Below are 17299 nucleotides of genomic sequence, written 5' to 3' on the forward strand. Positions count from 1 at the left end.
AAAGTTTATCCCTGTACCATGAATATGTTTTTTTGAATAGTACTTTGTCTTCAAGTATACAGTATGGTACGATAAGTAGTTCTTTGTGCATTTTTAAGGTGGTAAGATTTGAGTAGCATAACTATTGTGTAGTTTAAGTTAACAAGTTACAGATTTTTGAACTGTATGTTCATTCTATTGCACCTTCCCTAAAGGGACACTGTCTGGTAGTTTAAGGCAGTTTAAGCCTAATGTAGGCTGATTAACCAGGGAAAAACACACACACACACACACACATATATATATATATGTATGTATGTATATGGTGGTGTTGGTTTTTTTTTAATAGGATTGCATACATCCTTTTACAGGACTATTGCTAGCTGGTATCTCTCAGATGAAGCCATCAGCTAGGAGAAAAGACTCTGTCTCAAGGGGCTAAGATATATCCTGTCTTTTAAGAAAAGACTTGAGCAGGGCTTACAACGGTTCCCACCTGTTCCCAAAGCAGTTGTGATACTTTTCTTAATTTTCTTTACTAGGAAGCTGATCCCACTCTGTCCCTTTTCCCTTACGTAGCGCTATTACAGCACTAACTTCACTTGGTACAGTTGAGGGAGAAAGTGTATTTGTTATCCATAGCTTGCTTCTTATATTAACAAGAAATACAGTTTACATAAACTTCTTACTTAATACCTTTGTATAAGAAAACAGGTTCTGTTTTGATTCATTGACCCTGTGTATAATATAGGAAGGCGTTTCAGTGTGCTATGACTTACTGGTAATTTTGTCTGAATTATTTGGCCCCAAGTTAAGAAGAATGAGCATCAAGGGAAGATTCCTTATGGATTAGTAATGATACATGTAAAGAGATTTGTTTGAAAGAATATTTTTAAATTGATTCATGTCTCTCTGTTTTTCTTCCTTCCATTCTGTGTTGCACAGACGTAATACATATGATCCCCTATATCCCAGGAAGCCACCCCTTGTAATGCATGTTTCATTTGCAGTGTTTCATTTCCATGACATCCTAGCTTGTGCTGCCTGAATAATGCTGTGTTGGCATCTTTGTTCTAATGTCCTGTTGTTGCAAGTAGATTGGCCTTTAATAGTACTATTTGTTCAATACAACAAGCAGCAAAAGCCAAAAAAGAAAAAAAAAGGAAAAAAAAAAAAAAAGATAAAGAATCAAGCTTATTACTGCACTTCTCCGGCCCCATGGGGAGGTAAAAGGAATAAACCTCCTTCTCCCTAAGGAGATTGACTCAGCTTTATTTTAACAAGTTACTGTCTTGATTCTCTGCTGTGAGAAAGTGATTGAGGAGTAGAAGGGAGTAGCTCTTGCCCTATGCCATCTTCACACATAGGAAATGCTGCTTGGGTGCTCGAGGGAGCAAGCTATTGTACAGAGTAAAGGAACTTGCTCTTCCCTGGAGCAAAGTGGGAGTCACCTGAGGAACTTAGTCCTTGTGTCACCGCTCATTCCCTAGCCTGCTGCTGAGCCATTACAGCTATACTCTGTGCCTTAGGACAGGTTGTGGAGTCCCCGTCTAGCCCACAGGGACTATCTCATAGGGTTCTTCCACATGTGCAGTTAAAGTGGTGACGTGAGTAGTTGATCTGCTGATGCTCGAAGCTTTCTGTACTGGAGGACTTAACCAAATATACTGCTATGATTTCCTGAGTACATGCCCTTTTGTTCTGGAATAAGCGTGTATGTAGTTCTGGGAGGTTTAACTATGTAAAAATCTCTTGCTTGTTTAATAATTACATTATTTAATAGTATTTTCCACTGCTCATGTTTTGCTGCTTTTATCTGCTACAGATGCACACTGTTCATTGTGATCTGGTCAGTGTTCATTTTTGTTAGTTTTCCGTGTATGACTGGAAAAAAGCGACTTTGGTTTTCTGTTCTGTTCTTATACTGATACTGTTCAGTTGGTTAGCGTAAGGCTGGGGTGAGCATTTATATTCCACAGAGCTAACAACAGACGTTCTTACTGAAAGGTCATGCAAGCACTGTGTGTGTGTCTGTGTGTGTGTCTGTGTGTGTGTCTGTGTGTGTGTAAGGTGGAATTTTTTGGGGATATCTCCTAGTGATAGAGCAATGATGATTTTAAAGAAGAGGAAATTGATGACATTTATTACCAAACTATATATATATGCAATACGTGTATATATATATATATACGCACATATTAAAAGGCCATATTTTGGCCCTAAATTACTTGACAGTGTCCCTTTTAGCATGAATCCTTTGATATGTTTTACCATGAATATAACAGACAATGAAGGAATCAGCTTGTAATGGTATACTAATAGGCATTTACATTTTCTTCATTTGATTTGAGAATGAATTAATCATGAATTACAAGGTTTGCGGAGAAGGATTAACCATGTGTATTACTGTATGTTGGTTTACAAATAACAACATAAACAATTTAAATTGGATGATAAAAGAACTATGTTTATGATCTTGTGTCTCCTAGTGTTGTCTTTAGGAAAATTGTGTTTCAAGAAGAACATAGGACAAGAAAAGTATTCATGTGAAATAACACTTGTATTATTTTTATATTGTACTTGTCAATTTTTTGGATGACGGGAGCTTTTCATTGTTAATTGAGAAGTACAGTAAAATCTTGCTAATTCGCTGACCGCTAATCAGAGCATCCGATAGGTTTATACATCCCTGATGGTCTCTTTCCCACCTCTCTGCAATGGTCTAAAAAGTACTGTAGCGAGGTCTCGTTTTAGTAATATTGTACTACTTCACCCAAGTATACTACAGAATCTATTTTAGTATACTGGGAGGTAGAAGAAGTATTGAAAACTAAATTACAGTTGTCAAAATAAATGAACAAAGTACATTTTGTGACGTGACATCCTTGCTTTTATTGCCTGCTTCACTATTTTCAAAATTGTCATTTATAAAGGGTTTCTAAGGCATTGCTGCGAATTATTGGGGTTCTACTGTAACTTTTGGAGTTTATTCTAAAGTATTCATGTTCTCCTATGAAAACTTTCCACCTGGACAGATACATTATATTCCATGCTTGTTCAGAATATTTTTATAGTATTTGTATCATATGTAGTAACTATTTGAGATGAACCAGAATATTTGGATGAATCCACTCTGAATTTTGCAGCATTGGATTACTTTCTGTATGTATATTTGCTAACTAAATTTTCTTGGCTTTGAGCGCTTTGGTTTTTATTCTTCTTTGTTTGCTTGTTTTAATACCATTACAAATCACAAGGAAAATCCTAACACTCCTGGGAATCTTTGGAAATTTTAACAGGCAGAAATATGCTTATGCAGTTGGTATCAGTACACATGGAACTTTCAAATTACATGGTTGGTACTGAAGCAAACGAGTAATGTTACAGTTTCCTAGTGTTCGATGTTTTACTAAAATGAAGCCTTGTAACTTTGAAAGTTCATTCAACTTACGGTAATGCATGTTTATGTTAGGCATGTAATGCATTTAGCTAAAGCTCATTTTGCAAAGGACAAATACTAGAAAGTATTACTGCTAATGAAAATACGTGTCTTTAAGTTAAAATTTGAAGTTTTGTTCAATTTTAATTTGCTTTGTGTCAGGGAAATAAATTATAGTTGCTTTTGCTCTACTTGGCATCTAAAACCTTACGTTTCCTTTTTAAAATTACATCTTTTGGTAGGAAACACAAACTGAGGCAAGCAAACATTTCTAAGAGTTGTTTCTTGCTTTCCTTAATCCAATGGATGGAAAGGTAATATTGTGTAAACAACATTATTTTATTTTTTTATGCAATATCATGCTGTAAATATGATTTATCAAATAAGGATGTACCTATGATTGAATCTTTGATTCTGCACAGCTAGAGTTTATATATAAATATAAATGTGTCTTGACAATCAAGGACTTATGTCAGTCTTCCTTTATGACGTTTCTTATTGTTATGCATTCCATTTGTTTGACTTGAGTATTTGTATTGTCTGTAAAGTATGTAATGTTTTTATAGCTTGTTTAAAAACAAACAAAAAAGCCTGTAAATACATACGAAATGATCACAGTACGGCTCTGTTAGAAGGCGTATGATGATGTACTGTTTGTAAGCAATAATACATGACAGCGCTAACTTTACAAGTAGCATAAGGATAAGTTCCAAAAATAACTTTGGGAGTTAATAGCCTTGTTTGAGTTAATTAATATTCTTAATCATTTTTTTATAAATAAATTCAAATGTCCTCCTGCTGGAGTATATAACGTTGTTTACACAGCACAATTTCAGTCACAGAGGGGACAGTCTTTAGATCTATGGCTTCATCTGTACACACTTTAAGAAATGAATGGCTTGGCTGCACTTCTGCAAGATGAGGAAGACTGCAAAAGTTGAATAGCTGTGTCTCTAAACTGCTTCTGTGCTGATTCCTGACAATTCCTCTACTTAATTTTGGAGTCTTTAAGTCCTGATATTGAACTGATGAGATTTGGGCCTCCAGTAGAAAGGAATAGTTCTCTTCTTATGTCATATGCAGATAAACAGTGAACTTACAAGTCACCTCTTCATTTGAGTTGCATACTTTTCAAATAATGAGCTATGAGATGATGAGTTTATTCTGATAAACTAAATGTCAAACTTATAGTTTGAATTGAATAGGTATTAGACTGTACAGAGCAGCATAACTATTTGAACAGTCACCACTGCTTTAGAACCCCCCCACCCCTGATTTCTAAATGTATATGACCTACATTTTATAGAAAAAAAAAGTTTTTAAATGCTAGTCATTTATATAATATGTGCTTTGAAGGATTTGCTAGTCCACTTCTGTCACTTTTAGTACACTGGTATCTTTTATATGTAATGTATGCTTTTTATTATTATTATTATATTATTATTATTATTGTAGTAAAGCATTTCAGTAGGAGGAATTTTGCAACAGTATGAGGGGCTGAAATTTTCATTGTCAGAAATGAATTATACTGGACTTTGTCTGTGTAGTCTTGTCTTTCTTTTAATGCTGTCTAGAAGGGAACTTGGTATTCAATAAAGCAAGTGACCTCCTTTTATTGTGAAGGCATACTATGTAGTGCTGAATTGGATCTGGAAATATGATGAATTTGAAGACAGAGGAACTAGAACTAAATCTGGTGTACAGAAGAAGTTGTGTTATGAAAAACCTGATGATATATAGTGCAACACTGTTACAGTGCGTTTCTGATATAGTGTTATTTTCCTGAAGTCCATATGCCTTCTTTGTATTTCAATTAGTAAAAAAAAAAAAAAAAAAAAAAAAAAATCCATATAGGTAAATTTAAGATAATAAGCTTATTTCAATTATTATACAATATTTCTTTATTCTACAACATCTATTCCGTCCCTTTATTATCAGACAAAAGACCATAACCTCAATTCTATCAGTAAAAGTATGTATATAGGTGAGAGATGGTTTTGTAGGAGTCTGCAAAGTATGAATTTGTGTATTCCTTATGTTTCTGACAGAAATGAGAACACAAGTCTTTCTTTATTCCTGTGAAATGAGGAATTTCCTGATTGCGAGTGAGCAAGAGTGTGTGTGTGTGTGTGTGTGTGTGTATGTAAGTATATGAAACATGTTTGAGTGTCATGGCAAAAATGATGCAAGTATAAAAGGATTTAATGTAGTTCAACACATGACTTACATTTAGTGTGTAAAAGAAACATTTAAATTTCATAATTCAAAAAAGTCAAAAATAGTTTTGCAGGAAACAAAACTATTTGGATAGCAGGCTTGACCAAATGAACTTTTTGGTTAAACTTGATATATTTTAAATGATTCTATTTCTGCCTTTATTTCTGCCCTAAAAGCAACTTAAAATATTTTGGGAGTTACCCTTCCTGTTCATTGACTGTGAGTGTAATTTATATCATGGTTTACAAAATGCGGCATGAAGGATTGGATTGTTTTATCTGTATAATACAATGAAAGATTGCACTTTTTTTTTTTTTTTAACATAATCATGGTGAATGGTATTGTATTTTTAGGATTGATTTATTCATTAAGTGACAATGAGTTTCATCACTTTTGACATTGTTTTCTTACGGTTAACTTAGTCTTCTTGGGTTTATAATACCCTTCTATGTATTGTGATACTAAGGGAAGTTATGTTTTTGCTTTATTTTTAATTAAACTAATAGTCTGATAATTTATATTTGCAAATGATGCATTTTAAATGTGGTCACTTGCTGTTTGAAAAATAAAAATATAGAATACTGTTTTATGAATAGACTTAGCAGTATTTTTCATGTTAGATAAATTGAAACAGAATCTGCTTTCTTGGTGAGACAGATGAAGGCAGGTAAAGATACATGTCGTGCAAGAACTGAAGTGGATACTTTCAGCAATTAAATGAAATATTTAAATATTTGATTTGAGACATACAAAATTCATCTGGGTTTTCTTCCCCTTTGGATCTCCTTGCATCCTTTGATTATAGAAAACAAAGTACCTGACCTTAATTTTAATCCTGGTTGTTTTAGAAGATTGCACTGGAATCACTGTAATAGAAACACCTAGTATTAGACCAGCTTTCCTTTTGTGATTTTTGTTTGCACTAAAGGGAATTTATTCAGTGCCAGCAACTCTTCATGTAAATGAGAGTTAGGACTTTGTTTTAATCGCAGTTATAAGAAAGGTGAACTTGATGACTAAAGTTTTCAAGTCTATTAGGTGACAATATGGCATGTGTGCACTACTTCATTTTGTAGCGTGTGCAGTAGTATACAGAGTATTTGTTACATAGATTTTTCTACTGTTGAAGCAAGTACTTAAAAAATGTTGAAGATCGTAGCATTTATGCACTTACAAAACCACAAATGTGCCCTGTAGCATTAATTACTGGTAATTTCATTTTCTTGCCTTTATTTATTCACGTGTTAAAGGCACTGTTTTCCCTGAATCTTCTGGTCGGGTCCCTTCTGATGAAGACTTAATTTTTGTGAAACCCACGGCTCTGCTGATTTTACTTTGTATAAGAATTTGTGCGAGAAAATGTTCAAAGTTGCACGATGCTTTTTAAAGAGAAGAAAACCTAGTGACGTTCTGTGTTAAGGCTGGCGCCACGATCAGAGGAGCAGTGCGGGAAGAGCTGTGTGAGCCTGGGCTGTCAGTGGCATCCCGCTGCGGGTACAGCCCTGGTCCTGGAGCCCTGGGCATGCTCCGCCAGCCACCTCTGGGAAGCGGTGGCCGCAGGAGGGGAGCTTGCTGTCTGCCTTTAGCCTAAACCCCTTCTGAGGGTGTTTAACCCCGCTGAATGAATTTGCATGGTAGCAGAGGAAGGGCACTCCAGGTGTGTTCTGGTCTCTCATCTCACCCCGGGCCAGCAGCCCTAGCAGGGATGGCCAGGCATGGCAGTAAAGGATTAAATCAGCGCAGATGTCCTGAGGTTGGCCTTAGGAAGGGTGCCCTGACTCGGTCCCCCTCAGCCCTGTGAGGCCATAGGCATTGCTGTCTCATCGTGCCTTAACGTACTGCTGAAGTATAGCGTGAACAAAACAATGTGACTTGATATGGCTTTGTTTCAGTATTACTCCAGTCTGCATGTTTTGGTATTTTTTTTTTTAATGGCCTATCAAGAACGTAACGTGGTATGTTAACATCCAGCCAGTATAGTAACTTTAACAGTTTAATGTTTAATAGTTTAAATTGTGGATGCGCTCTGCAATATGCCTGAGTAAGTAGTGCCTGTGTACTCAGCCATCCTGCTTCTCTTTAGCTTTATGTTCATTAGTTATATTGATTTTTATTTAATTATGCAGTGGAAATAAGAAGTCAAAACTGATAGTTTCTGCTTTATTGACTTTCATGATCAAAATTGTCAAATAGCAAAGTGATACTGAAAAGAAGACATTTTGATGTTAAAAAGAATTGCCAGAACCTACGTTTTGTGTCGAGTGAGAAAAGTAGTCCATTAAATTAGCATTCTTTTTTTGCTAGGAGAAGGAAACAGTTTTCTGTTGAAATTATTGGTTATTTGTTTATTTAGAGGGCTGAAAAATAAAAATCTCAAATTAATAATGTTCTTGCACTGCACAAGAGAAACTATATTGTAGCTGCAGGACAGGCAGCAGTTTATGAAAGGAGACAGATTTGGAGGTTGGTTTAGGGAGGTAGTCTGGAAGAGTGTCCAATTTGTTGGTTGTTTTCTGTGTTGCTTGTGCCAAATCAACAGAAGACAGTTTACTATAGACTATTATTTGCTTTTTTGTCTGCTTGAGTTGTCAAGATACAGAGTTTAAAGAGAGCCTTCCACTGGAGCAGGGGGTCAAAGCAGAGCCCATGTGTGCTGTCCTTTCAGAAGCCGGCAGCCCTGCCCTGGTTGCTCAGGTAAGTTGCCTCCTCGGCAGCATCCTTCCCCTTTCACATCAGAGCTGCTCGTCAGATTCCTGACATCCCTGCTGCAGCGTCTGCTCTAGCTTTTGAATCTCAAAGGCAGTTGAATGCATACATGTACAAGTGGCTGGCAGAAATGAAATACGGTGATTTGGTGTGGGGGGGTGTGTGTTCGTTCTCCACAGTCTAGCCAGCTACATCGCTTTCGCCAGAGTCGGCAGCCGTGCACGTCATGCAAAAAGCATGGGATCCAGTTCCTCCTTCCGTTATTTGTACTTAGTTCTGGATGTTTGCTGGGTGTACAAGTAACTACTGTTTTTTCCACGTGGGAGTCCACTGGGGCAGCTCTACCCGTCTTACACAGGAGAGCCGAGGAATGGTCCTACGTGATGGTTGTTCGCTGCTGCCTGCTGGTAACAAAGCCACTTGGCTTTTGTCTGGCTAGCGGTTGCACCTTGCCAGCTTCTCAGCCAGAAATGTGGGTGCCTAGTCCCAAACCAAGCGTTGTGCTGATATCTTCTGACACAGGTCAGTGCATTGGCAGTACCTGCAGCTGCCTTTGTTCAGAGGCGGTGATGCCTTCTCAGCTGCGCAGCCTGAGGGGTAAGCTGGCCCAGCTATGGAAGTGCAAGCTGTGCCACTGAACACGTTCATTTTAGCTGTTATTTGCATACAATCTTTCTTTATTTTCCTCACGATCAGATGTGATCATTAGTGCCATTTCAGAGAGGCAGAAATAACAGAGCTTTCGTAACTGCTGTCAGATCAAAAACATTAGCCTGGCCTAAGTGAAACCCAGAGGATTCTATTATTTTATCAGTGTAATTTATTAAAAAAAAAAGTTTCTGTCTTGTGATATGAATAATGACTGTTCAAAATGTATAATTTTTATACTCTAAAAGCTCTTCAGGAGCAGCAGTTCCTTAACTGGTCTGTCTGAGTCACGAAGGTTGATAAAGCAGCGACTACGAGTGCTGGGAATATGCTCGGGGTAATTGCAAGGTAATCTCGACCATGCAGAAATGTGTAAGAACAAAGCAGAGGATGTCATCAGAAGCTCAAAGGATGACTGACTGTTTTCTCTCAATTCCTGTATTTTCTTCCATTTTTCTTGCCAGTTCCTGAAATGATCTTTGTTATATGGCTAATTATAGACAGATCAGAGCAACCTAAGAAAGTTACAGCTTAGAAGGACGGATAAGCAAGTGCAAGGATACCAGTGTGCCGGCGTGATCTCTTCCTCCAAAACAGGACTTGGGAGGATTTTTCTTAAGATGGCATTTATTAGCTTAAAAGAAAGTATCAAATCAAAGTAAACAGGATGATCAGTCCCCCAGTCAAACACGTAGCTACAGTGGTGGATGTTAGAGCTACTTGGAAATGAGTTGTAAGGACAGCATGAGTCCCCACATCGGGCATGGAAATGGGCTTTGGCAGTGCTGGCTCTCTCAGTCGTTCCTGTTCCCTGGAAGTCCGTTTTAGGGAACTGAAGCAAGAATGTTGCTTGTGGTGATGCTCAGGTACTGTACCGGTAACTGCTGTTATGCACTGAACAAAATCAGGTAAAGATGCATTTTAAAAGCAAAGTATTTTGCAGTTTACAACTGAGTGAACTCAAATAGAAAGAGGCTGGCACTTCGTTTGATATAGGAACAGAGTCCTGACGTGGAACAGCCTGTTTTACTGTCTATCTGGGCTTTGTCTGTAGGTCATTAAGTGATGCGATTAGCTAAATTGTGTAGTTTATTCACAGTCCACGCTCTGTGTGTACATGGAAATGGGCTTGTGTGTTGCTGCATTAGGAGAGATGGAAATGTCTGGCAACTGAAGAAGATGGTGATGAGGTATGTGATAATTAACACTCATTCTGCTAAGAATCCGTCTTTCCCACATTTCACTGGATGGCTCAGACCTATGGGTTTTCCAAAGTTGTATCTCTTGCTGACTGACCTCTGCGCTGCTACTTCCCTTGTTCCTGGAAGCCATGTTTATGCCTTTGTCACCTCTGGATTTCTCCTTTACCTCTTGTATCCCACACAAACTTTTGTCACCTCCTTCACTTAAATCCATCTCCAGACTCCATCCCCAGGAGCAGTTTCCACTGAGTGACGTGGTGCAGGCTATCAGAAATCTTAAATCGCATTTCAGGATGTCCAGTGCCTGGGTCTGCCAGGCTTTGGATGGTCCATCTGACGGTCCCGAGGACCTACCTGACTTGAGGGAAAGGATTCCTGCTGGTCTGTGGAACTCGCAGCATTTGTTTCTAGCCCTGAAAGCACCCAAGAATTGGACTTTGATAAAACAATTTTAACTTTTAGTTGCATTTTCTCCCCCTTTTTTTTTTCCCCAGTAGAGCCAAGGTACTTGGCAGAAGGAGAGAGATTTTTTAATTAGGACTTCTAAAAACCTTTCTCAAATGGTTTGCAGTGGTTTTCCTCGAAGGTGGTGTAAGCCTTGGAGCGGTGCGGAGGAAGGCTTGTATGGACACGCTGGTGGCTGAGTCAGCCGTGAGTCACGCAGCCATCCCAAGTGTGCGCTGGGGAAATTTGTACCATTCCACATTTGTTATGAGTAATCTAAGCGCCGCTTCTCTTGCATTTGGGTTACATCTTTATTTTCAATATTCTTTAAAGAGAGCAAACTGCTTTGCGCATGACTGGCACTTGGTGATTGCCCTTGGAGGAGTGGCAGTGTATGTTGGCCTGTGGTTCTGTGGGGTGTGGCGAGGACGGAAAAGCAGCGTGCTCCCGAGAAACACAGGCAGCCCCGCTGAAGGAGTGCTGCTGGCTGGATTCTCTTGCCGAGAGGGAAAATGTTAAAAATTGCTGTGACTTAAATAGGAGCAGATGGAGACCAACACTGGGCAGTCCTGAAAGTGTGTTTTAACAGCGGTGCTTGGTGATTTTACTGTGTTGGTGTGCCCCTTGAAAATACTTTTTGCTGGATTTCTGCGGTCATTACTTCCAGTGGGAAGGCAGGATCACTTAAAGGAGTGTTTGGTGGCAGAGGGGTAGTGGTGGCAACCACCCCAGGGAACTTGCTGAGCTCTTGCTCAGCCTGCAGAGGTGTCAGTAGGGACCAGCAGGCCAGGCTCCGGGCTGCAAGCAGGCCAGGCTCCGGGCTGCAAGCAGGCCAGGCTCCGGGGCTGCAAGCAGGCCAGGCTCCGGGGCTGCAAGCAGGCCAGGCTCCGGGGCTGCAAGCAGGCCAGGCTCCGGGGCTGCAAGCAGGCCAGGCTCCGGGGCTGCAAGCAGGCCAGGCTCCGGGGCTGCAAGCAGGCCAGGCTCCGGGGCTGCAAGCAGGCCAGGCTCCGGGGCTGCAAGCAGGCCAGGCTCCGGGGCTGCAAGCAGGCCAGGCTCCGGGGCTGCAAGCAGGCCAGGCTCCGGGGCTGCAAGCAGGCCAGGCTCCGGGGCTGCAAGCAGGCCAGGCTCCGGGGCTGCAAGCAGGCCAGGCTCCGGGGCTGCAAGCAGGCCAGGCTCCGGGGCTGCAAGCAGGCCAGGCTCCGGGGCTGCAAGCAGGCCAGGCTCCGGGGCTGCAAGCAGGCCAGGCTCCGGGGCTGCAAGCAGGCCAGGCTCCGGGGCTGCAAGCAGGCCAGGCTCCGGGGCTGCAAGCAGGCCAGGCTCCGGGGCTGCAAGCAGGCCAGGCTCCGGGGCTGCAAGCAGGCCAGGCTCCGGGGCTGCAAGCAGGCCAGGCTCCGGGGCTGCAAGCAGGCCAGGCTCCGGGGCTGCAAGCAGGCCAGGCTCCGGGGCTGCAAGCAGGCCAGGCTCCGGGGCTGCAAGCAGGCCAGGCTCCGGGGCTGCAAGCAGGCCAGGCTCCGGGGCTGCAAGCAGGCCAGGCTCCGGGGCTGCAAGCAGGCCAGGCTCCGGGGCTGCAAGCAGGCCAGGCTCCGGGGCTGCAAGCAGGCCAGGCTCCGGGGCTGCAAGCAGGCCAGGCTCCGGGGCTGCAAGCAGGCCAGGCTCCGGGGCTGCAAGCAGGCCAGGCTCCGGGGCTGCAAGCAGGCCAGGCTCCGGGGCTGCAAGCAGGCCAGGCTCCGGGGCTGCAAGCAGGCCAGGCTCCGGGGCTGCAAGCAGGCCAGGTTCCCGGGCTCCAAGCAGGCCAGGCTCCAGGCTGCAGGCAGGCCAAGCTCCGGGGCTCTGGGCTCAGGCCTTAGCAGCGGGTGACCTTGCACCGGTTCTGCAGCAAAGTCATAGATACTTGTTCCAGATTTTACACTGGCCCTGAAGGCGAGAGAATCTGGCTGAACCTGTTCCCTGGGAGTTGTAATGAGCGTAAAGAGCAGGGAGCCAGAGGACAGCTTCTGAAAGGTTCTGGGAATGGGATATGTTTGGGAGATACCTGCTGATCTCCCCAGGCTTCATCCCCTATCTGTCTGCTTGGAGCTTTTGCCTTCCCCTCCTGCCACTCTCCCAAGTGCGGTGTTTGTCCGAGAGTAAAGGCTTGCGTACCCTTGGCCTCTGCAGGACACTGGAACATGGCGTGGGCTCGCTCGGGCACGGGTGCCCTGTGCGGATGCTTGTAGCACACTAGAGTGGCCCGGAGGCATGTTGGCTGCCTCGGTGCTGGGGCCGATGGAGGCCGCGCCTGTTTGGACTCTGCGGGCGGCCGCCCGGCTCTGGATTTGGCCCCGTTTACACCGGGACTGCCCACGGCCCGTGCCCGGCGCCCTGCCGGCGCAGCGTGGCGGTGCTGGCGGACCGGGCAGGTTCTGGTACGCGGGCGCGCCGTGCTGTGCCACCGACCCCTGCCGGGCTGCCCGCACCCCTGCCCCAGGGGGGCTGCGGGCGGGGGTGGCAGCGCCGCCCGGGCACACGTGGCAGCCGCCCGGGCCGGCCCAGCACGGGAGGCGGCGCCGCGGGCGGGGGGGCGGCGGCCGGCGGGGAACTGGGGGGGCCCGGGCGGCGCCAGGTGAGTGCGGCCGGGGCGGCGGGGGTGCCCGCGCCCCCCACGACGGGGGGGGGGGGTGCCGAGCCTGGGCGGCGGGGGCGGCCCCGCGCTTTGCTTTTGCTTTGCTTTGCCCGCTGCTCCCTCCGGCTGGGGCGTTGCTGCAGCTCGCTCGGGGGTGGGGGGGGGTCGAAAACGGGGAAAAGAAAGGCTGAAAAATATTAGGGGGGTGGCGGGAGCGAAAAAAGAAACAAACAGAAAGGCAACAGGAAAAAAGGTAAATACAAAGGCAAAAAGAAAAGTAAAAAAGAAAAAAAAACCCACCCAAGGCAATGCAAAGAAAGGAAAGCAAAAAAAAAAAAAAAAAAAAAAAAAAAAACAGAAGACAAAAGAAAAGAAAAAAAAGAAATGAAAAAAAGGAAGTAAAAAGATCAGAACAAAGTAAGTCAGTATAAAAGCAAAAAGGTAAAAAGGGAAAAGCAAAAATAAAGCAACCCCCCCCCCAAAAAAAAAATGGAAAAGAGGAAAAAAAAGGAAAGCAGAAAAGAAAAGAAAGGCAAAAGACAATGGAAAGGCAAAAAGGCAAAGAAAGAAAAGGAAATCAGAAAAAAAAAAAGAAAAAAAGCAGAAAAAAGGAGAAAAAAGGCAAAAAAAAAAAGTCGCAAAAGAAAAGGCAAAAAAAAAAGGGGGGGGGGGGGGGGGGGGAAGCGGGGAGAAAGGCAAAAAGGCAGGGCGAGCCTTGGCGGCAGCGCTTTGCGGGAGGTCGGCGCAGCGCGGCCGGGTGGGCACCGAGGCTGCCCGAGCGCGCCGGGAAGTCACAGCCGGGGGGAGCCCGGGCCTGTCACGCCCGGCTCGGGAGTTACGCTGCGGAGACCCGTAAAACCAGAACGGGTCGGGTGTTTGTGCTGGCTCTGTCAGTAAAAGAATAACCCGGAATAACCAGGCGCTCTGATGCGTGGCATTACCTTCGTTGCACTCGTGGCTGCTTGATTTCCCTTTAATTCCTGCCTTCCTCGGGGTCCCCTAAATTAGCTGTTTTTAAGAACTTGACCTAGAGAGGCGTTGAGGGGATTTATTAAAACTGAAGTGCTGTTGGCTGCTTGGTCCCTTGAGGGAGGGAGGCTTGGAAGTGCCTCCTCTGGCAGGGATGAGGCTTCGGAGGTCGCGGGACCACACGCAGTTGGGCTTGGGAAGGCGTTAACCTTCCCTCTTTAAACCCAGCCAGCTGGTGAGTAGCTCAGAGCAGCAACGCTTAGCTCAGAAATGGCTTTAATGTGACAATTAATAAAACATTATTGCTTTCAAAGGATGCGGAGGGCACGGAAATTTCATCTGTGGGAATCTGGTTTTGCAATTAAATCTAGAAGTGTCGCAGCAGAAGGAGACGAGCCTTTGTAATGTTCCTTTGAGGAGGTTTGCTAACGCTCTTCTGCTCTCTCAAGCCCTAAATGGTATCGAAAGATTAAAGCAACCATTCTTCTTCGATTTATAGACTGGTTAGTGTCTTTGGCAGAAACTTTAGGAAAAGTAGTATCAATTAACTTTCGAGTTAGAGCCTCGCTTATATTAGAGGAAAATGGTGCCTGTTTGGGTTTTTTTTTGGCAGACTGGTGTATATAGCAGAAAAGCTTCTGCTGAGTTGGTGACCCAGGTAGATGATGCCGCCTGAAAACATCTCTGTGCTGTGCAGCGGTTCAGAAACTGTGCTGCACTGGTGGCGTGCTGCGTGGGGCAACAGGAAGGCTCCTGGCCACAGAACTTGCCACTTTTCAGACCCTGAATTGCAAAAATAACACGTACATCGTGTGGATTGGGCTGTGGCGGTGCATGCGGCGGCTGCCCTGGCGTGTTTGTTCAGCTCTCGATGCTGAGCTTTATACCCCCTCCTGTGTTTGCTTCGGTTGCCTCGTAGGGCCGAATGGATCCGCCGTTGAGGAGGGATGTAAACAATTGCAGAATTCAGTTATAAGATACTGGGCGGCTGGAAATGCCACAGAGGAGCAATAGCGGAGAGGCAATTTCCTGCAATGGAGGAGAAAGCTCTTACACCGAGGCGAGCGGGAGTGGGGCTGGGTGGAAAGGACATGGGAGCACAGGGCGGGAGAAGGGGTTTTAATGCTGAGAAGAAAAAAAAAGAAAGAGGAAGAAATTGTGAGGTGAGGGGTTTTAAATGTCTGGGAGGGTAACGTTTCCTGCAAGGTGAGCTCCAGGCCTGAAATCTGCATGCAGAGCCCTTCTTTCTGGATTCTGCAAGTTTCGATTGATAATACGGGTTCATCGAACCTTCCCGTGGTTCCACACCAGGCACGCTGAACCAGCAGCTTCAGGTGCTCCAAAGCTGCTGCAAGGGGTCAGGACCATCTTGTCCTGGGGCTGCCTTGGTGGAGCGGGTGAGGAAAGTGGGGGGCTGCAGGGAGGCAGCCTCCCTGTTCTTCCTACATCCAGCTGAAGCGGCTGTGAAAGGCAGGAGTTCACTGAGTGAAATCTCTGGCAAGGAAAGATTGCATTGGGGAATCTTAGGAGAATATGGCTATTCAATTATAATCTTGTTTCACGTCGTGTATTTTCTTCCTTTTTTTATTACTATGGCTATTTGCATAAAAACATGAGCTTTGCTTCTTTAGTGTTCATCTGCTCCTGCTGCTTTTGCCCGGCTTGAAGCCCCAATCTCCCTGTAACAGCAGCCATTTGTGATATTGTGAAGGGTTATTTGCTTCAAAAAAAGGGGAGGGAGAAGTGGGGAATCAATGAACTCTTATGGCTCTGGTGCTGCTTAACCAGCCACACGGACAGGGCGAAGAACCCCCCCACCTGTGCTGGGCATTGTACCGCAGCTGCAGGAGACCTGCTGCAGCTGAAACACCGTGCTGGAGCAGCGGCAGCATCAGTTATTTATTACTGGGTATTTAAAAGGAGAATAATAAAGGCAGGATGGTGAAAGTGCTGAGCGACTAGCTCTTTCTGCGTCAGGTTCAGCTCTCGACGCAGAAATCCTGAGTGACCCAAAGTGGTTTCTGTATGCTTTCATCCCTGTGTGGTAGGAAAAGCACATTTCTGTTGGTTGTCTTGTCTCTGTGGCTTGCAAGCATGAGGAGTCAGAGATTCCTACACCGCCTGTGATAAATTTGGTTCCTGGTCTCAGGTAAGGTGTCCAACCATTGGTACAAGCCTTGTGTGATCACAGTTGGTTCTTGTGAGCGTGTGAGCTCGACTGGCCAGGAACTGTCAGCCCCGGGAGAGCCAACGGTCCAGGCAAACCGCTCTCTCCACATCCGTGGAGCATGTCTTGCTCCCCTCTGGCTACAGCCCTCTGTCTTACCCAGGCATGGTATAGCTGTGCTGAGGCATGGCCAGAAAGGCTCTGTTGGCGGTTGGTGTGGGAGACTCAGGGTAAATGGCTGATGGCCATCACAAGACCATTTGGGGGAAGTTAAGACTTGGAGCCAGCTGGAAGGAGGTGTATAAAAGCAGCCCTCCACAATTAGAGGAGAACTTTGTAAAAAAACTCCCCCAATAAGTAGAGGAACCAACTATTTTGAGACAGGGAAATGCTTGTGCTAGCTTTCCCTTTCTGTGAAGTTGTGCTAACTTATCCCTGAAATAAAGCCTGATGCTGCTTTCCTGGTACACACGTGGTGTTGAATTAAGCCTGACCCACTGCCAGAGTCTGCCTGTGGCAGGGACGAGCCCCAAGTCGGGGTGCTGCAGACAAGGTGACTGTACACCCAGGGGTGGGTATGACCATGAAGAAGGTCCTGGGCATCGGTGCAGGGGATGTGGCTGAGAGCATCGGGAATGCAGACTGTGGGTCTGTGGTGTGGACACATTCAGCTGCTCCAGTTCCACCTCTGTGCCATACTGGGAGAGGGGCAGAGTGGGGTAATGAGGTCGCTTGTCAGGGGAGAGTTTACACTGGCAGGACTCTAGTCTGCAAAAGGTACAGCTGAAGGGGATGTGATCAAGGCTGTGGAGTGATTTGTGGTGCTGGGAAGTAAATAGTCCGTGTGCCCTATGTCACCGGAGCATGGGGGCATGCAATGACATTACCAGGCACTGGATTTAGGACCAATGGAAGGCAATACATTT

The 17299-nt window shown here is 44.8% G+C and overlaps 1 protein-coding gene across 1 annotated transcript in view; it reads left to right on the top strand.

Annotated features, from left to right (window-relative positions):
- Window positions 1-13207: 13207 nt before the first annotated feature.
- SLC12A8 (solute carrier family 12 member 8) overlaps window positions 13208-17299 on the top strand; it is a 54802-nt gene continuing 50710 nt past the window's right edge. The window contains exon 1 of the mRNA XM_040604854.1: window positions 13208-13237. The gene's annotated coding sequence lies outside the window, so the exon portion shown is untranslated. The remainder of the gene's footprint in view (window positions 13238-17299) is intronic.

This window comes from Falco naumanni, chromosome 8, assembly GCF_017639655.2.
Source record: "Falco naumanni isolate bFalNau1 chromosome 8, bFalNau1.pat, whole genome shotgun sequence".
In the NCBI taxonomy this organism is placed as follows: Eukaryota; Metazoa; Chordata; class Aves; order Falconiformes; family Falconidae; genus Falco; species Falco naumanni.